The sequence below is a fragment of the Pristiophorus japonicus genome, chromosome 1 (assembly GCF_044704955.1).
Source record: "Pristiophorus japonicus isolate sPriJap1 chromosome 1, sPriJap1.hap1, whole genome shotgun sequence".
Taxonomy (NCBI): Eukaryota; Metazoa; Chordata; class Chondrichthyes; family Pristiophoridae; genus Pristiophorus; species Pristiophorus japonicus.
In genome coordinates this window covers 182,546,299-182,568,230 of record NC_091977.1, presented here as the reverse complement: position 1 = coordinate 182,568,230, position 21,932 = coordinate 182,546,299, and positions in this window count along the sequence as shown.

Below are 21,932 nucleotides of genomic sequence, written 5' to 3'. Positions count from 1 at the left end.
AAGCGTTGCCACACCCTGGGAGGGTATTTCCATGGCTGTAATGGTACTGATGGTGGTTTCTTGCTTACCGATTGACATGTTATTCACTGACTAACGATGTACTCTACATCATTATCTAAACCTGGCCACCATAAGTAACTGCATGCAAAACTCTTGGTCGAGCACATTCCCAGGTGCTGGTCATGAAGTTTGCCTAATAATTTAGATCTGAATTTATTTGGAATAACTATTCTTGCACCCCACATGATATAATCTTTATCCACTAGTAATTCATTCCTATGAATGAAGTATGGATGAATATCGTCCTCTGATACCTGGTTTTGCCAGCCATTTGAAAAGTAATCATACACCTTTGACATAACTGGGTCACATTTGGTTGCTCTATCAATCTCTTGAGCTGTGACTGGCAGTTTATCAATGTATGAATAATAGAACACTTCTTTCCTATTGAGTGTAACTTGTGATGGGGTTGGCAACCTGGACATAGAAACACATAGAAAATAGGTGCAAGAGTAGGCCATTCAGCCCTTCGAGCCTGCACTGCCATTCAATGAGTTCATGGCTGAACATGCAACTTCAGTACCCCATTCCTGCTTTCTCGTCATACCCCTTGATCCCCCTAGTAGTAAGGACTACATTTAACTCCTTTTTGAATATATTTAGTGAATTGGCCTCAACAACTTTCTGTGGTAGAGAATTCCACAGATTCACCACTCTCTGGGTGAAGACGTTTCTCCTCATCTCGGTCCTAAATGGCTTACCCCTTATACTTAGACTGTGACCCCTGGTTCTGGACTTCCCCAACATTGGGAAAATTCTTCCTGCATCTAACCTGTCGAACCCAACCCCATCAGAATTTTAAACATTTCTATGAGGTCCCCTCTCATTCTTCTGAACTCCAGTGAATATAAGCCAAGTTGATCCAGTCTTTCTTGATATGTCAGGGTTGTGAATCTGTGGAATTCTCTGCCCAAGGAAGCAGTTGAGGCTAGCTTATTGAATGTATTCAAATCACAGGTAGATAGATTTTTAACCAATAAGGGAATTAAGGGTTACGGGGAGCGGGTGGGTAAGTGGAGCTGAGTCCACGGCCAGATCAGCCATGATCTTGTTGAATGGCGGAGCAGGCTCGAGGGGCTAGATGGCCTACTCCTGTTCCTAATTCTTAGGTTCTTATGTTCTTATGTTATGTTGTTATGTCAGTCCCACCATCCCGGGAATCAGTCTGTGAACCTTCGCTGCACTCCCTCAATAGCAAGAATGTCCTTCCTCAAGTTAGGAGAACAAAACTGTACACAATACTCCAGGTGTGGCCTCACCAAGGCCCTGTACAACTATAGTAACACCTCCCTACCCCTGTACTCAAATCCCCTCGCTATGAAAGCCAACATGCCATTTGCTTTCTTAACCGCCTGGTGTACCTGCATGCCAACTTTCAATGACTGATGTACCATGACACCCAGGTCTCGTTGCACCTCCCCTTTTCCTAATCTGTCACCATTCAGATAAAAGTCTGTCTCTCTGTTTTTACCACCAAAGTGGATAACCTCTCATTTATCTACATTTTACTTCATCTGCCATGCATTTGCCCACTCACCTAACCTATCCAAGTCACTCTGCAGCCTCATAGCATCCTCCTCGCAGCTCACACTGCCACCCAACTTAGTGTCATCCGCAAATTTGGAGATACTATATTTAATCCCCTCGTCTAAATCATTAATGTACAATGTAAACAGCTGGGGCCCCAGCACAGAACCTTGCGGTACCCCAGTAGTCACTGCCTGCCATTCTGAAAAGTCCCCATTTACTCCTACTCTTTGCTTCCTGTCTGCCAACCAGTTCTCAATCCATGTCAGCACACTACCCCCAATCCCATGTGCTTTAACTTTGCACATTAATCTCTTGTGTGGCAGCTTGTCGAAAGCCTTCTGGAAGTCCAAATACACCACATCAACTGGTTCTCCCTTGTCCACTCTACTGGAAACATCCTCAAAAAATTCCAGAAGATTTGTCAAGCATGATTTTCCATTCACAAATCCATGCTGACTTGGACTTATCATGTCACCTCTTTCCAAATGCGCTGCTATGACATCCTTAATAATTGATTCCATCATTTTACCCACTACCGATGTCAGGCTGACCGGTCTATAATTCCCTGTTTTCTCTCTCCCTCCTTTTTTAAAAAGTGGGGTTACATTAGCTACCCTCCACTCCATAGGAACTGATCCAGAGTCTATGGAATGTTGGAAAATGACTGTCAATTCTTCCGCTATTTCCAAGGCCACCTTCTTAAGTAGTCTGGATTGCAGACCATCAGGCCCTGGGGATTTATCGGCCTTCAATTCCATCAATTTCCCCAACACAATTTCCTGATTAATAAGGATTTCCCTCAGTTCCTCCTTCTCATTAGACCCTCTGACCCCTCTTATATCCGGAAGGTTGATTGTGTCCTCCTTAGTGAATACCAAACCAAAGTACTTGTTCAATTGGCCTGCCATTTCTTTGTTCCCAGTTATGACTTCCCCTGATTCTGACTGCAGGGGACCTATGTTTGTCTTTACTAACCTTTTTCTCTTTACATATCTATAGAAGCTTTTGCAGTCCATTTTAATGTTTCCTGCAAGCTTCCTCTCGTACTCTATTTTCCCTGCCCTGATCAAACCCTTTGTCCTCCTTTACTGAGTTCTAAATTTCTCCCAATCCCCGGGTTCGCTGCTATTTCTGGCCAATTTGTATGCCATTTCCCTGGCTTTAATACTATCCCTGATTTCCCTTGATAGCCACGGTTGAGCCACCTTCCCTTTTTTATTTTTACACCAGACAGGGATGTACAATTGTTGTAGTTCATCCATGCGGTCTCTAAATGTCTGCCTTTGCCCATCCACTAAAAACCCCTTAAGTATCACTCGCCAATCTATCCTAGCCAATTCACGCCTCATACCTTCAAAGTTACCCTTCTTTAAGTTCTGGACCATGGTCTCTGAATTAACCGTTTTATTCTCCATCCTAATGTATAATTCCACCATATTATGGTCACTCTTCCCCAAGGGGCCTCGCACAACAAGATTGTTAATTAATCCTCTCTCATTACACAACACCCAGTCTAAGATGGCCTTCCCCCTAGTTGGTTCCTCAACATATTGGTCTAGAAAACCATCCCTTATGCACTCCAGGAAATCCTCCTCCACCGTATTGCTTCCAGTTTGGTTAGCCCAACCTATATGCATATTAAAGTCACCCATAATAACTGCTGCACCTTTATTGCATGCACCCCTAATTTCCTGTTTGATGCCCTCCCGAACATCACTACTACTGTTTGGAGGTCTGTACACAACTCCCACTAGCGTTTTCTGCCCCTTGGTATTCCGTAGCTCCACCCATACCGATTCCACATCATCCAAGCTTAATGTCTTTCCTTACAATTGCATTAATTTCCTCTTTCACCAGCAACGCCATCCCGCCTCCTTTTCCTTTCTGTCTATGCTCCCTAAATGTTGAATACCCCTGGATGTTGAGTTCCCAGCCTTGGTCACCCTGGAGCCATGTCTCCGTGATGCCAACCACATCGTCCACCTTATTCTGAATACTCCTCGCATTGAGGCACAGAGCCTTCAGTCTTGCCTTTTTCACACACTTAGACCCTTTAGAATGTTGCTGTAAAGTGGCCCTTTTTGTTTTTTGCCTTGGGTTTCTCTGTCCTCCACTTTTACTCATTTCCTTTCTGTCTTTTGCTTCTGTCTCCATTTTGTTTCCCTCTGTCTCTCTCTGCATTGGTTCCCATCCCCCTGCCATATTAGTTTAATTCCTCCCCAACAGCACTAGCAACCACTCCTCCTAGGACATTGGTTCTAGTCCTGCCTAGGTGTAGACCGTCCGGTTTGTACTGGTCCCACCTCCCCCAGAACCGGTTCCAATGCCCCAGGAATTTGAATCCCTCCCTGTTGCACCACTGCTCAAGCCATGTATTCATCTGAGCTATCCTGCGATTCCTACTCTGACTAGCACGTGGCACTGGTAGCAATCCTGAGATTACTACTTTTGAGGTCCTACTTTTTAATTTTGCTCTTAGCTCCTTAAATTCGTCTCATAGGACCACATCCCGTTTTTTACCTATATCGTTGGTACCAATGTGCACCACGACAACTGGCTGATCACCCTCCCTTTTCAGAATGTCCTGCACCCGCTCTGAGACATCCTTGACCCTTGCACCTGGGAGGCAACATACCATCCTGGAGTCTCGGTTGTGGCCACAGAAACGCCTGTCTGTTCCCCTTACAATTGAATCCCCTATCACTATTGCTCTCCCACTCTTTTTCCTGCCCTCCTGTGCAGCAGAGCCAGCCATGGTGCCATGAACTTGGCTGCTGCTGCCTTCCCCTGATGAGTCATCCCCCTCAACAGTACCCAAAGCAGTGTATCTGTTTTGCAGGGGGATGACCGCAGGGGATCCCTGCACTACCTTCCTTGCACTGCTCTTCCTGTTGGTCTTCCATTCCCTATCTGGCTGTGGACCCTTTACCTGCGGTAAGACCAACTCACTAAACGCGCTACTCATGTCATTCTCAGCATCATGGATGCTCCATAGTGAATCCACCTTCAGCTCCAATTCCGCAACGCGGTCCGTCAGGAGCTGGAGGTGGATACACTTCCCGCACACGTAGTCATCAGGGACACCGGAGGCGTCCCTGATTTCCCACATCGTACAGGAGGAGCATAACATGTGACCGAGCTCTCCTGCCATGACTTAACCCTTAGATACACTTAAATTGGTAACAACAATGCTGAAAGTTACTCACTGATACAGAAAAGAAAAAAGAAAAACTACTCACCAATCACCAACCAATCGCTTACCCCCTTGGCTGTGACGTCACCTTTCTATTTCTCTCTACTTCTTTTTTGCCCTCTCCCTGTAGCTGCACCGGCTGAGCCTCTTGTAGGCCTCTCGCTGACCCCAGACTCACGTCTCTCCGACGCACCTCCCGACACCTCTCGCGGCCTCTTGTAGGCCTCTTGCCGACCCCGGACTCACGTCTCTCCGACGTACCTCCCGACGCCTCCCGCGGCCTTTTGTAGGCCTCTCGCCGACCCCTGACTCACGTCTCTCCATGCACCTCCCAACGCCTCTCGTGGCCTCTTGTAGGCCTCTCGCCGACCCCTGACTCACGTCTCTCCACGCACCTCCCGACGCCTCTCGTGGCCTCTTGTAGGCCTCTCGCCGACCCCTGACTCACGTCTCTCTGACGCACCTCCTGATGCCTCTCGTGGCCTCTTGTAGGCCTCTCGCCGACCCCTGACTCACGTCTCTCCGACGCACCTCCCGACGCCTCTCGTGGCCTCTTGTAGGCCTCTCGCCGACCCCTGACTCACGTCTCTCTGACGCACCTCCTGATGCCTCTCGTGGCCTCTTGTAGGCCTCTCGCCGACCCCTGACTCACGTCTCTCCGACGCACCTCCCGACGCCTCTCGTGGCCTCTTGTAGGCCTCTCGCCGACCCCTGACTCACGTCTCTCCGACGCACCTCCCGACGCCTCTCGTGGCCTCTTGTAGGCCTCTCGCCGACCCCCGGACTCACGTCGCTCCGACGCACCTCCCGACGCCTCTCGTAGCCTCTTGTAGGCCTCTCGCCGACCCCTGACTCACGTCTCTCCGACGCACCTCCCGACGCCTCTCGTAGCCTCTTGTAGGCCTCTCGCCGACCCCTGACTCACGTCTCTCTGACGCACCTCCCGACGCCTCTCGTGGCCTCTTGTAGCCCTCTCGCCGACCCGGACTCACGTCGCTCCGACGCACCTCCTGACGCCTCTCGCCGACCCCCGACTCACGTCTTACCATCTGACTTAGGTACACCAACAATGGGTGTAACCCAATTAATTAGATCTACCTTAGAGGTAATGTTCTCAGTCTCTCGTACTTTGAGATCTTGCTCAACTTTTTCCTTGAGTGCATATGGTATGGGACGTGGCTTGCAGTAAACTGGTCTAGCGTCCTTCTGTACCCTGACACTTGCCTTGAAACCCTTGGAGTGGACTGCCTGTTTTGCAGAACACCTTCGGATACTGCTTAATGACATCATCCTTCAATGCAAATCTTGTTTCAACATGAAAAATCTCATTCCAATCCAGCTTCAGTGATCCCAACCAATTTCTACCTATTAAGGCAGGCTTGTCTCCTGCCACTACTAAGAGAAGCAAACTCTGAAACTGATCCTTGTATTTTGCCGGTACGGTGATATGTCATACAACAGGGATTTGCTCTCCTGAATAGCCTCACAGCTTTATCTTCAACTTCTCCAGTGGAAAATCACTCAACTTATCGAGATATAGCGATTTTGGTACTACGCTCATGGATGCACCAGTGTCGATTTCCATGGGTATCCTGGCTTCTGCAACATCTCTTTGGATGGAAATACATTGCGAATGACTGTTAGGTACCCTTGTGCTCCTGATGACGTGTATCTCCAGAACCTCCTCATCCTCTTGCTTCTCTTCAATGCTATGTAGTCTCTGGTGATTTCTAGTTCTAGCATTGAACATCGGTTTATTTTTCAGTCGGCATGCCTTTGCAAGATGCCCAGTTTTCTTGCAGAAGGAACACTCTGCCTTCACATATGGACAGTTTTGAGCAATGAGTTTCCAGACACTGATAGTATGACTTCAATGCGCTGTTACCATGGCCAGTCACTGAGGCCTTGGGGCCCAACTGCCTTTTACTTCTAACCTGCAGGCGATTCACCTCAGTTGGCTGATGACTGGAAATAGCACAAAATTCTGAGGAATATTGGTCGGCCATATCCATTGATATAGCTGTCTGACAAGCTAAATCAAAAGTCAAGTTAGGGGTTGTCAACTACTTCCTTCTGATTGCTTCATTTTTCATCCCACAAACAAAGTGGCCACGCAATGTTCGGTCCTGAAAGTTTCCCAAATGACAGTGAATGGATAGCGATTTAAAGCGACAATATACTCACTGATACACTCATCAGTTAATTGATTTTGTATTCCAAAACAATAACTTTCAGCAATTTCCAGGGGCTCGGGACTGTAATGCTGTTCTAACTTGGTTAGATTCTCCATCAGTAATGTGTCCTTCGGCGTGTTGGGAACAAGCACATTTTTCAGGGTTTCATACACCTTGGGGCCTGCTTCGGTCAGGAAAATAGCCTGTTTTCTTTCTAACACCACCGGTTACAGTTTTTTATCTTTGGTGACTTTGACTATTTGCAATGAATTTCCAGCCGCTCCACATACGCTCCGAAAATCTCTCGGTCATGATGGAACTCACCCAAGTGCCTCATTATTCCCATAGGCACAGCCATCTGGACTCTTCAGTTCAGTCAAGTGTGCTTGTAATTTACCTTGAATTTTTAACTGTTCTGCAAAACAAAGAACCTCTCAAAGTCTCTCTGTTGGTTGGCAGAAACATCCACCAACATAAATTTCAGCTAGGGAATCCAATTATCCTATCCTACGTTGCCAATGTGATATATTCTTTACAACATCACAAACACACACACACACACACACACACACACATACACAAAATGGCTCTTACAGGAACTTGTCATGTGATCCTTTATTGTATTTACATCAAAAGTTGCATTATCACAGTAGTCCACTATGTGGAGCAATAGTCCACTAGGGGGAGCTCTATATTACACAGAGAAACAAGTCCAAAACAGAAAATTATATTTCTACTTTACGTTATTCTGTAGAAGTGTTCTAACACTAGCAATGTCATGGATACTGTTCTGCAAGTGGTCAACTGCATTCGAGCAAAAGGATTAAACCACACCAGACATTCTCTCCCACTCCCAAGCATCACATCCTAGCTTAAACTCCTTAGATATGTCATAATGAATTAACATGGTGCTCTCTACTAATTTGTTTTTACGCTCCTTGAATGCTGAATCGCATTCTTTTGACCACTTCCACTGGACCTGTTTTTTCAAAAGTTCATTCAGTGGATGTAATACTGTAGCCAAATTTGGTAGGAACTTCCCATAATAGTTCAAAAGACCCAAGAATGAACGAAGTTCAGTAACATTCCTGGGAGTGGGTGCATTTCTAATTGCATCCAATTTTTCCATGGTTGGATGTAAACCATCTTTGTCTACTCTGTACCCTAAGTACTCCACTGAGTTTTTAAATAACTCACACTTATGAGCAGACACTCGTACTCTGTGCTTCTCTAGCCGTTTGAGGACTTCATTCAATATTTTATTATGAATTTGCCTATTCGGTGCTGAAATTAGTATGTCATCCAAATAACATACTACCCTTCAATATCTTGCAAAATCTGATTCATCACCCCTTGGAATATGGCAGGGGCAGAAGACACTCCAAACAGTAGCCTATTAAATTGATATAGGCCTAGATGAGTATTTATAGTCAAACATGACTTGGACTCCTCATCTAGTTCAAGCTGTAAGTAGGCATTCGTAAGATCCAGTTTTGAGAAAATCTGACCACCTGTCAGTGTTGTGAACAAATCTTCTCTATTCGGCAATGTATTGGGGACATTACCCTCTAGAACCTGGTTTACGGTTACTTTATAATCATCACACAATCTTACTTTACCATCGGACTTAGGTACAACAACAATGGGTGTAGCCCAATTACATCGATCTATCTTACAAATAATGTTATCGGTCTCTAGTCTTTTGAGTTCTTGCTCAACTTTCTCCTTGAGTGCATATGGTATGGAACGTGGCTTGTAGTAAACCGACCTAGCGTCCTTCTGTACCCTGACACTCGCCTTGAAGCCTTGGATTGGACTGCCCGTTTCACAGAACACCTTCGGATACTGCTTGATAACCTCATCCGTTGATGAAAATCTCGCTTCCACACAGAAAATCTTACTCCAATGCAGCTTCAGTGAGCTCAACCAATTTCTTCCTAGTAAGGCAGGCTTGTCTCCTTTCACTACTATTAGAGGCAAGTTCTGAAATTGATCTTTATATTTCACTGGTATGGTGATACGACCTACCACAGGAATTTTCTCTTCCGAGTAGCCTCGCAGCTCTATCTTGGATTTCTCCAGTTGGAAATCGCGCAATTTGTCGAGGTACAGCGACTCCGTACTACACTCACGGATGCACCCATGTCAATTTCCATTGGTATCTTGAATCCCGCAACATCTATGTGGATTTTGATGCTTTCCAAATTGCTGTCCGTAAACCTCGTGCTCCTGATGACGTGTAACTCTAACATCTCCTCGTCCTGTTGTTGTTCTTCCAAGCTATGTAGTCTCTTGGGATTTCTACTCATAGCTTTGAACGCTGGACTCATAGCTTTTAAAGCTGATTTACCCTTCAGTCGGCATGCCTTAGCAAGATGCCCAGTCTTTCTGCAGAAGAAACACACTGCCTTCACGTATGGACAACCTTTAGCAATGTGTTGTCCCAGGCATCTATAGCACGGCTTCGACGCTCTGGTAGAATTTTCAGTTTCTGAGACTTTCGGCCATGGCCGTCTTTTACTTTGAACCTGTAGGTGATTTACCTCGGTTGACTGACAACCGTAATTATTATTTAATTCTCGGGAATATTGTTCAGCCATGCCCATCAACTTCGCTGTCTGACAAGCAATCTCAAAAGTCAAGTCATCCTTCGTCAATAACTTCCTTCTGATCGCATCATTTTTCACCCCACAAACAAAATGATCCTGTAATGCTCGGCTTTGAAGGTTTCCAAAATTACAGTGCATCGATAGCTGTTTTAATGTATGATGTAATCACTGATACTTTCATCAGCCTTTTGATTCCAAATCCCGAAACGATAGCTTTCAACAATTTCTAATGGTTTGGGGTTATAGTGCTGCTCCAGCTTCATTAAAATCTCTTTAAGCGTTGTGTCCTTTGGCTCGTCAGGCACAAACAGATTTACACGGGTTTTGTATAATGCCGGACCTGCCACTGATAAGAAGATCGCTTTCTTACGTTCCAACACAGCCTGGTTCTGGACTGCAATGTCTGGAACTTCGATTATGTTATTTGCAGTGAAATAAATTTCTAGCCGATCCACATATGCTTTAAAACATTCCTGGGCATGTCTATATTCACCCAAATATCCGATTACACCTGCCATTTTAAACTCTAGCTGTTCACACCATGTGCTGTATTTTACCTTGGATTTTGTAGCTTTTTTTTCAAAGACAGAAACTTCCAAAGTCTTCTGTCGGCTGGCTGAATCCTTCACCAACAAAATTTAAGCTTTAAACATCCGAAAAATATCCCTCTCGCTGCCAACTGTGATATCTTCACAGAGCACATCACACACAACTTCCTAACATGCAGGCTGCTCTCTCGGAACTCTCCGGAAAGCTGCCTGTTGTTTAATGATTAACTATGCAGCTGCAGTACACAATACATCCACATCCACAGTGTGGAGCTACAAGCATTACAAGCTTACAGACGTTACAGTCACCAATAGCCTGCTGACACCCAACCTCTGGAGAATGGCTCAAAAGCAAAGTATTGTGGCTGTTTGAAATCTGAAATAAAAACAGAAAATGCTGGAATTATTCAGCAGTTCAGGCAGCATCTGTGGAGAGAGAAACAGAGTTAATGGCTGGAATTTTCTGGGGTCTGTGCAGGCGCGATCAGAGGTGTGTCAGGTGGGAAATTTGAAAAAAGTCAGAGCGGGTCAGTAACCTGCCATCATCCCGTGCCTGCATGCCTTTCCCTCGGGCACGTTTGCCGGTGTGGCATCGACCCGACCGGCAGAGACGGGCAACCTAATTGAAATCATTATCAGCTTGTTGTCAGACACTTAATAGTCTTTTTCCCCCTAGATTTCAAATGTTACTGCATGGCCACAGAATTCATGCAGCCTGATGCGGGAGTTGAGTGGCAATTGCTCCAGCTGATTACTTGACAGCATCAAATGTACGATAAAAGCTCCTCACAGCTGATCACTTTGCTCAGGCAGAAGCTATTGCTGACTGCATTGCCAGCACAGATTTAACATTCTGCAGGCTGCAAGTGTTTCCAGCAAAGTCTCCATCCAGTGTCACCTCATTAGAAGAACCTCTCTCAACATAGACAGATCGCTTCTGTCATCTCTACTTGACCTGCCATCTATTCCATCAGCATGGGTGCCATTTATACTGTTTCACCTTGGTCCTCAGAATCGGACCATGATGAGACCCAAAACTTGCAGCACCAGGCAAACCAATAGCTCCACTAACAACACCAACCTTTCCCCCAACCACCTGATGCTGCACAGGACAGAGGGCATCAGCACCCGAACACATTGCTGCCCAGAAGGCCGGGGATGGCCTCATCATGGCCAGATTTACTTTACTTTATGGTGTACATCCTGGCTGCCACATGATGCACCAGGTCGGCACCACCACACACCAACCCCACAATGATCAAGCCATTCACCATTGGTGGAGGTGCCGTTATGTCTCACCATTCACTGCAACTCACTAAGCCACTTCCAAAGGTGCACACAAATCTGTCCAAGACTGGAAAGTGGTGAAAATAAAAAATTTTATGCTTGAGATCACATTAACGGAAACGTGACTTTAACATTGAATAAAATACCCAAGTGGCTTCACTTGAGAATCACCTTGTGTGCCATCTTTCTCTTATGCATGCTTCTATGAGGTGCTACCCCTGTGGCTTTAGCAGAGGTAGAACCAGCCTGCTCACTTCACCTGCTACGACTGCTTAGCAACCCTAGATGGACATTGTTATGTATTAATGTGTGTATCGTCTTGGTACCTTAAATGTATAATAAGCACAATGGTACACCACAGAGGGCGCTGTGGTGGGAAACCTGAAAGTACCTGCAAGAGGCAGTATAAAAGGCTGACCACCACACCTGAGAGTCACTCTGAGGCTGTTCAATAAAGGACGAAGGTCACAGCAGTTAGATTAACACCAGACCATGTGGAGTCAGTGATTTGTGTGCTGCATACACGACAGACATCCTCTGGGTTTTGGAGCCTGTGATGGCCCCGCCAAAGTCTGCTCCTCCTGTGACTGTGCAGCGGCAGACTTGGGCACCGTGATCCGAGGAGACATCTGGGGCTCTGACTGAGAGACACCGAGGCAGTCAGGGCCCGGTGGAAGGAGCACTTCGAAGATCTCCTCAACCGAAACTCTGCCTTCGACACGAGTATCCTCGACTCCATCCCGCAGCATGCTACCCGTCACCATATCAGCAAAATCCCAATCCTGCATGAGGTGGAAGCTATCCATCTGCTCAAGAACAACAAGGCATCAGGAACAGATGGAATCCCCGCTGAGGCACTAAAGTATGGCGGAGAAGCACTATTGTCATGATTGCATGACCTCATCTCCCTTATCTGGATGGAGGAGAGCATGCCTGGAGATCTCAGAGATGCTGTAATCGTGACCATCTTCAAAAAAGTGGACAAGTCCGACTGCAGCCACTACAGAGGACTGTCCCTGCTGTCGGCCACTGGGAAAGTCATTACAAGAATTCTCCTCAACCGTCTTCTCCCTGTGGCTGAGGAGCTCCTCCCAGAGTCACAATGCGGATTCCATCCACTAAGGGGTACAACGGACATGATCTTCACCATGCGATAACTACAAGAGAAATGCAGGGAACAACACCGACCCTTGTACATGGCCTCTTTGACCTCACAAAGGCCTTTGACATTGTCAACCGCGAGGGACTATCGAGTGTCCTCCTCCATTTCGGCTGTCCCCAAAAGTTTGTCACGATCCTCCTCCTGCTCCACAATAACATGCAAGCCTTGATCCTGACCAATGGATCCATCATAGCCCTAATCCACGTCCGGACCGGGGTCAAACAGGGTTACATCATCACACCAATGCTCTTCTCAATCTTCCTTGCTGCAATGCTCAATCTCACTATCAACAAGCTCCCCGCTGGAGTGGAACTAAACTATAGAACCAATGGGAACCTGTTCAACCTACATCGCCTCCAGGCCAGATCCAAGGTCATCCCATCCTCTGTCATCAAACTACAGTACGCGGATGACACTTGCATCTGCACACACTCAGAGGCCGAACTCCAAGCCATCGTCAACACCTTCACCGAGGCATATGAATGCATGGGCCTTATGGTAAACATCTGTAAGACAAAGGTCCTCCACCAACCTGACCCTACCACACAGCGCTGCTCTCTGGTCATCAAAATCCATGGCGCGACCTTGGACAAGAGCAGACATCGATGACGAGGTCCAACACCGCCTCCAGTTTGTCAGCGCAGCCTTCAATCGCCTGAGGAAGAGAGTGTTTGAAGACCAGGACCACAAATCTGGCACCGAGCTTATGGTCTACAGGGCAGTAGTGATACCTGCTCTCCTATATGACTCAGTGACGTCAACAATATATAGCAGACTGCTCAAAGCACTGAAGAAGTACCACCAGCACTGCCTTCGCAAGATCCTGCAAATCCACTGGGAGGATAGACACACCAATGTCAGTGTTCTCGTTCAGGCCAATATCCCCAGCATCGAAGCACTGACTACACTCTGTTGGGTGGGCCACATCGTCCACATAACCGACACGAGACTGCCTAAGCAAGTGCTCTACTCGGAGCTCCTACATGGCAAGCGAGCCCCAGGTGGGCAGCAGAAAAGCTTCAAGGACACCCTCAAAGCCTCCTTGATAAAGTGTAACATCTCCACCGGCAACTGGGAATCCCTGGCCAAAGACTGTCCAAAGTGGAGGAAGAGCATCTGGGAGGGCGGTGAGCACCTCGAGTCTCGTCGCCAAGAACATGCAGAAACCAAGCGCAGACAGCAGAAGCGTGCGGCAAACCAAGCTCCCCACCCACCCTTTCCTTCAATGACTGTCTGTCCCACCTGTGACAGAGACTGTAATTCCCACATTGGTCTGTACAGCCACCTGAGAACTTACTTTTAGAGTGGAAGCAATTGTTCATTGATTTTCAGGGACTGCCTATGATGACTGAGGGGGTGGCAACAGGGGAGAAGTGTGAATGCTTGGAGAGGAGCCCTCACTTTCCTCTCCCCTCTCACCGTTATCCCTCCCTGGAGAGTACCTTGTTGCACATCAATGGGGCCATGCGGCCCCACGTCTACACTGACATCCCTCCGAGATAGGAGGTCTAATTTATCTGCCATCTATGCTCCATAAATAGCCATCTATTCTTCGTAGATAGCACGTGCTCCTGTGAGTGGCGCATTAGCTGATCCATGCAGATGGCCATCCTATCCATGGAAGAGCCTACAGTCACCATCGCCTGCGATACAGTGGTGCTCATGTTGGAGATAGACTTCTCCACTCTCTGAACGTGGCAAGCATCAGTCACTCATTTGCAGACATCGTGCTCACAAAACCATTAAAAGCCTCCTGCACTTCTTCCTGCACCTCCAGGATCGCCCTCTTTCTGGATGGCTCCCGAGGCTCAACATCTGCATGCAGCTGAGCAGAACTGGGAGCATCCTGCATCCCTCCAGCTACTGCTGTCCCTGTCTCCATCATCTGCTCTTGCTCACTTGTGACTTGTGACAGACCAGGTGACAACACTACTCTATCTCGCGTTGGATCCACCGAGGTGTGCGTGTGGTGCTGGGTGTGCTTATGTCTGGTGGCACTGTGCCCTCAGAGGTTGGAGGCTCCGCTGAGGAGTCATCTTCCTCTTCATGCTGGACAGTGGGGAGGGGCGAGGGTGGACCTGTGGGAGAGTAAAGAGATAAGTTAGATATGTCATATGAAGAATGGTTGCAGACACCATTATGCACATGATGACCATTCAGTGGCTGCTGACATCAGTCCCCATATGAGTGACTGCTGAATGCCATGCAGCTGTATGATATGTAATTGTGCCACCAGTTTGCTAAGATGTCCCCCTTTCTCCATCTCCCACCTCCAGCTGCTCAGCCACTCCAGAGACTTCCAATGGAACCTCCTCTGCTGTTGTGAGGGTTGCAAATGATGGAGAGCCACCTCTAATTCTCTCCCTCTCCCTCTTATTGTGGGCTCTCTTTTCTCCTGCAAGGAGGGAAAGAAGAGAAGCTTCAGTGAGAGTGATGGAATGAGTGTAAGGAATGGATGGAGTTACATCTTTAGAGGGAGACTATGATGGAGTGGGGTGGCAATGCCAAGTTGCCTCCTTGCGTGTTTTTAGTTGGTATGATTGTATTAGGATGAGGGTGAGTGTGAGGTGTGACTCGTCAGATGAGGATGTGATAATGTAGATAGAGAGAGGGATGGGTGGATGTGCAAGGTAAGTTGGTGTGAGTAAGGATGTGCAGGGGTAGGGTAGGAAAGGCAGAATGATAGGGATGCGATGAGAGGCACAGCAGGATGAAGTTGAGTGTGGCTTTGTGATCACCTTTTTAGATCTAATGAGATCATTGAAACTTTTGCAGCACTGCTCTCAGGTCCTCCTGAATTCAACCCTGCTTGTGTCTCAACTGCAGTTTGGAGCCAGGCTCTTTTTGTCTCCTAGGGAGATCTCTTCCGCCCATTCGAAGGGAAGATTACCTCCCTGCATGCTCTCACTCCCTCCACAAGGATATGGAGAGAGTGATCGAAGAACCTGGGTGTAGCCCTCTGCCTCTGTGCAGTCATCTCTCCATTGTTTGGAGCAATGAAAACCTCCAGTGTGCTGCCTGCACACTCTTAGATGAACCGTGAATTTCAATGTGGCCATGGCTCCTTTAAAAATCCAGGCTGAAACTGCTTCAAGGATAACACCTTCAGATCCGCATCATTTAATTGGGTCGGGTAACGCGCAGGCCGAGCTTAATAGGACCATTATCGCAAAGTCGTTTTCTGCAGCAGGATGGAAGCAGCAATGGGGTCGTGACTGCCCTCTCCTGCCCGCATCCGACCCACCCAGGTACAGAAAATTCTGGCTAATGTTACAGGTCGATGCAAATCATTGCATCGTCAGGACGTTAACTTTGTTTCTCCCTCCACAGATGCTGCCTGACCTGCTGAGTTTTTCCAGCATTTTCTATTTTTATTTCTGGAGAATGGCTGCTTGGGCAAGAGAATCATGGGTGGTTGGCACCATTGGAATTCTGCCCGAAATACAAACATGTCTGGTCCATTCTTACTTCCTGGACTGGATATTTTTGCTAAGTGTTCCTGGTGCCAGTGTTCATTATTGCTGGAGAAAAAAATGTTTGAATGACACCGGTGGAAAAATCCAATTGCCCCTTGTACCAGGAGATAGCAGAGGTGGCCTTGTTTCAATATATTGTAATGCTTTAAGTTTTATGCTATAGATCCCAAGATAGGTGCCCTAGTTTCTCAATTACATTTCTTCAACATGTTTGTTTATTGTTAGGGTTACTGTGGGACTCTAGTTTCTTGCAATGATTTGTCATGATGGTGTCCTTTCTCACAGCAATTCAACAGAAAGCCCTGGTTAATCTGAGCTATTTGTCTTTCAGTGGTTTCCTGCAGCTGCTCATTACTAGGCTCTTATTTCTCAGTTACATTTGCCGTGATGCTTTTATTTACTCTTTGGATTCAGATGCTTTATTCCAATTTCAAGCAGGGGATCATCACAAAACTGTTTTTAAAGTCACACACCTTTATCTCACACTTGCTCCCGTGCCATAGACGAACTTTATAAAGAATTAATTCACACCAATTTCTCATAAACAAATCTAAAAATTGCCCTAGTTCACTACCAATCTTGAGGAAACTCACAAAGTATCACCTCTTCTTTACTGTACTAACAGTATGAACTTATACTATTAATACGTTTAAAAATATTGACAAACGAGTAGTACACACAGAGAGGCACAGGTAAAATGCAAGTGCAAACGGAAACAGAGACTTGCTCAGATCCAATTTGTCAGTCTCACACATAAATGGGCCAAAAGCACTAATGGGTCAAAAAGGTTAGTGATTTATGCTGCAAATAGAAAAGGCACCCTTATTTCCATTGGATCATTTGTATACAACAACAAAATATTGTACTTTAAATCAGTGCATTATTTCAGTTTAATTGCTGAATTTTTCTTCATAGTTTAATTATTAAAGAAGCATTGTTACTCTTACTTTGTTGAAAAAATAATGAATTGAACAACTTGGCCATTAAATTAGGCACCTTAGCGCCGGCTGATAAGGCCAGTTCCAGAGAAAAAATGGCAGCTGCCTTGGTTTCGTCCACTTCCAGTGGGTCCAGCGGCGGCCACCATTTTGGGCAGGTCAGCAGTTCAGCCATTGCCTGCACTCACTTGCTGATTTGACGCTCCAAACAACGCCCTCTCCAAAGCACGAATAGCTGAACATGTGTTCAGCAGCAGGAAGACTCCCTCCCACCAGTGCTACTTAAAGGGATCAGCAACAACTTTTAGGTGACTTGCTTTTTGATTTCTACTGGCTCTGTATAAGTTTGTGCAACAGTTTGGAGCTTTCTACAATTATTTAAAGTTAGTGAGGTGGTAGGGAGTGGTGCTGCAAATGGAGAACGCCTTGCTTCTGATTTAAAGAGTTCTGCTCAGACTACTTGCTCCCAGTCACGGGGGCTCTACTTGCAGTCCCCCTTGCACTCAAGTATGACAGGGAGATGGAGCAGAGGCAGCAAAGAAGAGGACAAGCTGTTCACAGATGGAGGAGAAGGGGGGGGGGGAGGGTGCAGGAGGGCTCTCAGCAGGCAACCTTAACTACCTAGGGTCTCCTGAGAGCACTTTTCCTACCGACAGTTAAGCCAGGAACAGTATATTAGAAGGCTCCACTTCACCAAGGAGTGGTCACAGAACTCTGCCACCTGCTGGAACCAGACCTGTACCTCACAGCAGGGCAACGACAGCGCTACCAGTGATCCTCAAGGTCACTGTGACCCTCAATTTTTTCACCACCGGATCCTTCCAGTCTGGAGCAGGAGACATAGCTAACATCTCCCAGTTCGTCGTCCATCGCTGCATCCAGGAAGTCACAGAGGCTCTGTACTCCAGGAGAAGGGACTTCATTGTCTTCTCTCTGAACAGAGAAAACAGGAGCAGCACGCATATGGCTTTTCCAGGGTATTGGGCTTCCCCAGGGTACAGGGCTCTCTCAACTGCACACATGTGGCTTTATGGGCACCACATATCAATCCTGATATATACAAACGCAAAGACTACCACTCATTTAATGTGCAGTTTGTGTGTGTGACCACGCCCAGCGCATCATGATGGTGAATGCCTGCTATCCTGGCAGCAGTCATGAAGCCTTCATCCTGCACCAGCCCAGATTATACATGCTGCCTGCACCACTTTGAACAGGCGTGTTCAGATCGTGCTTCACACTCTCCCTGCCCATTTTTGAACTTTACCCAATTTCACCTCTTTACAGTCTTTTATAATTCGTTTACAGAAATGTATTCAGTGGTTTGAGGTAGAATCTAACTTTCTCCTTTACGGGACAATGTTTTCATTTTCATTTAACTGGTTTTGCTGTTGTGTCCTTAAAAATAATGGAAGAAGTAAAAACAGTTTATTATGTTCAGTCAACATGAAAGGCAGTCACTGAATTTATACCTCTTCTGAGAATTATTTGATATCAATGGAAATATTCACAAGGTCTCGTAACTCTTGAACCCGGTATTTCATCGTCCCTGCCCTATTTCAGATAAACAACAAGCATTGCAGTATTTAGTGTACCAGTACTATAAATTAAAGACTGCAAGAATTACATACTGCTGTGCTGTCTACTTGAGGCATTTGTAAATACTGTCGAAAGCAATAAATGATTAATGAAGACTGCAGCACTTCGGTACATTTTGTGCTGAGTGGGTGGGGAAGAAGCTGACAACAGTAAGATGGAAAATCTTCCTGCTTAACAATAAATAATAATGCATCATTAATCTGCAACACTGTAGTATAGTTAATCGCTGGAATCATTCACTGGTAACAGACCTATTTCTGTGATTACCTTTCTTGTATGTCTTTGACATTAACTCTTGAAGCGCTAGTCACGATGCTTGCTGTGCTCACTAGCTGGAGCTCCTGTTTATTCAATAGGATAGGAGTTAAAGCTGCAATTACCCCACAGTTATGGGCCCAAATTTGGCCAGTACAGATTTCTGGCGCACTCACTAGAGGTGTGCCGCTTTTGTAGAACTCCAAGGGCGCCAAAAATCTTCGGGCCGAGTTTGGCCGCTCCCCAGCGCCTCCTCGATGGTGGCGCAGCATGGCAACTGGATTCGGGGGCGGAGCCAGGTCCCGGCACTGAAAGCAGTGCCAGGACCTCTGCATATGCGTTCTAGAGTGTGCGCGCATGCGCAGCAGCTCCTCGCCCCCAGAATCTGTGAGTGTGTGCTACAGGCTGTGTGGGAGGGGCCCGAAGCGCATCGCATGGGCTCCTCCTAATCGACGGCACACTGCCTTCCCTTCACATAAAGGTAGGACTTCTATTTTTTGTGTTATTGATTGATTGATTGCTTATTACTTTGGTCTTGGTGCTTTAGGTGCAGGGTTCCTTCTATTTTTTATTTGTTAATTAATTGCTTATTACTTTTTGTGCTTTGTTTAGTGCTTTGTAAGTCTTGGTGCTAGGTGCAAGTCCTCTCAGCTTCCTTGTATTTTTTATTTGTTATTGGATGCTTATTTTTGTGCTTTGTTTAGTGCTTGGTGCTTTAAATGTACTTACCTGTGCTGATTTCTTAACTCTCCGCAAAGGTTTTCTGTGCAGGCCACAAGTGGCCACAAACGTTGGCCTAAGTTAGTTTGGAGCAACTATTAGCTGTCCAAACTAGTTTAACTGGCAAAAACAGGCATAGGTGGCTGGTAACGCCCCCTTTTGAAAAAAAAACTAAACAAAAAAAATCCTAACTTACACTGGCGCAAATTAAATGTGCAGAGTTGCGATTTTTAAGATACTCCAAAAAAAATCAAGTTGCTCAAAAAAAAACAGAGCAACTCCTCGCCAAATTTGGGCCCAGGAGTGCATAAAAAATAATGAGCTCTTGCAAAAGCCATGCTGAATGTGGTTCTCAAGATTCTTTATTCTCAACCATGCTAACTCGATTGCAGACAATCTTGTCGGAGGTGGCACAAAAACATATTGGGCTAAATCTTCCTGGAGCAGGGCATATGCCGATAGACTTTTTCCTGCACCCTTCAGCTCAAATTATTTTTCTACCATGATTTGCTGGAAGTGTGAGCTGATAACGGCGCAATGAGGGCAATGGAACATCTGGGACCTTAGTGAACAGCAGGACCAACAGTGCATCTCCTTAACCAATGAGATTTTAGGATTGAGAAAGAAACAGAGAGACAATGGAGAAAGAGGATACATTAGTGTTAAATCAGGTACAGAAAGGGAAATAAAGAGAGGGAAAGAAAGATTGGATTAAGAGAGGAAAAAAAGAGACAGAAAGGAAAAGTAAGAAAATAATTTTTTTTAAATTACATTCGAAATGTTTTAAATCTCTAAGAAGAAATAACTACCTGCAGGAAACAGATTGAACAGTTTACATTGTTCCCTTTCTGGGCCACAGAGGTTGATTGGCATTGCATTAACAATTATCATGGCAATAAAACGATACTTACACTCGTGATCACCAGCCCTAACTTTCTGCAGCGAGTTTAATGGCCAATTAATGTGCAAATCAAGCAAGTTCTTAAAAATAACAGGGAGGCTAAGGGCAAGATACCGTTTGAGTGAAACAAAACGCTGAGCAGCGTGAATGGACCAACAAGTTCGGGAGACTCACAACTCACGGCGTATCTCTTAATCTTGTGAACTTGCTTGTCGACTTAATAAAGGCATGTGTTGTTAATGCTAATATACCTTCACCGAAGCGTATGAGAGCATGGGCTTTGCACTAAATATTCGTAAGACAAAGGTCCTCTACCAACATGCCCCCGCCACACAGCACTGCTCCCCAATTATCAAAATCCATGACAAAGCCTTGAACAACGTGGACCATTTTCCATATCTCGGGAGCCTACTGTCAACAAGGGCAGAAGTCGATGACGAGGTCCAACACTGCCTCCAGTGCGCCAGTGTAACCTTTGGTTGCCTGAGGAAGAAAGTATTTGAAGACCAGGACCTCAAACCCGGCACCAAGCTCATGGTCTACAGAGCAGTAGTGATACCCGCCCTCCTATATGCTTCAGAGACCTGGACTATGTACAACAGGTTCCTCAAAGCACTGGAGAAGTACCCCCAATGCTGCCTCCACAATATCCTGCAAGTCCATTGGCAGGATAGGCGCACCAATTTCTCGCTTAGGCCAACATCCCGATCATTGAAGCATTGACTACACTCGATCAGCTCCGCTGGGCGGGCCACATCGTCCACATGCCCGATACGAGACTCCCAAAACAAGCACCCTACTTGGAGATCCGACACGGCAAGCGAGCCCCAGGTGGGCAGAGGAAACACTTCAAGGACATCCTCAAAGCCTCCTTGAAAAATTGCAACATCCCCACCGACACCTGGGAATCCCTGGCCCAAGACTGCTCAAAGTGGAAGAAAAGCATCCGGGAAGGAGCCAAACACCTTGAGTCTCTTCGCTGGGAGCAAGTTGAAGCCAAGCATAAACAACAGAAGGAGTGCATGTCACTCCACCCACCTGTTCCTTCAACCACCGTCTGCCCCACCTGTGACGGAGATTGTAGGTCCCGCATTGGACTCATCAGTCACCTGAGAACTCATTTTTAGTGTGGAAGCAAGTCATCTTTGACTCTGAGGGACTGCCTAAGAAGAAAACTTTGCTGCCCAATACAATTGAGAGTACTATGTAAATTGTCACTTGCAGGCACTTCTGGTAAACTTGCATGTTAATATCACCATGTTCCTTCAGGAAGGTCAGGCAATTTGGAATATTTATGCAATGGCAGGACACTAGGAGCAGTAGACAAATGTACATGTCCATGTACACAAATCACTAAAAGCTAGTGCATGTGTAAATTAAACAATCAAAAAGGCTAATGGAACGTTGGCCTTTATTTAAAGGGAGCTGGAATACAAAAGTGATGATGTGATGCTTCAGTTGTACAGAGCCTTGGCCAGAC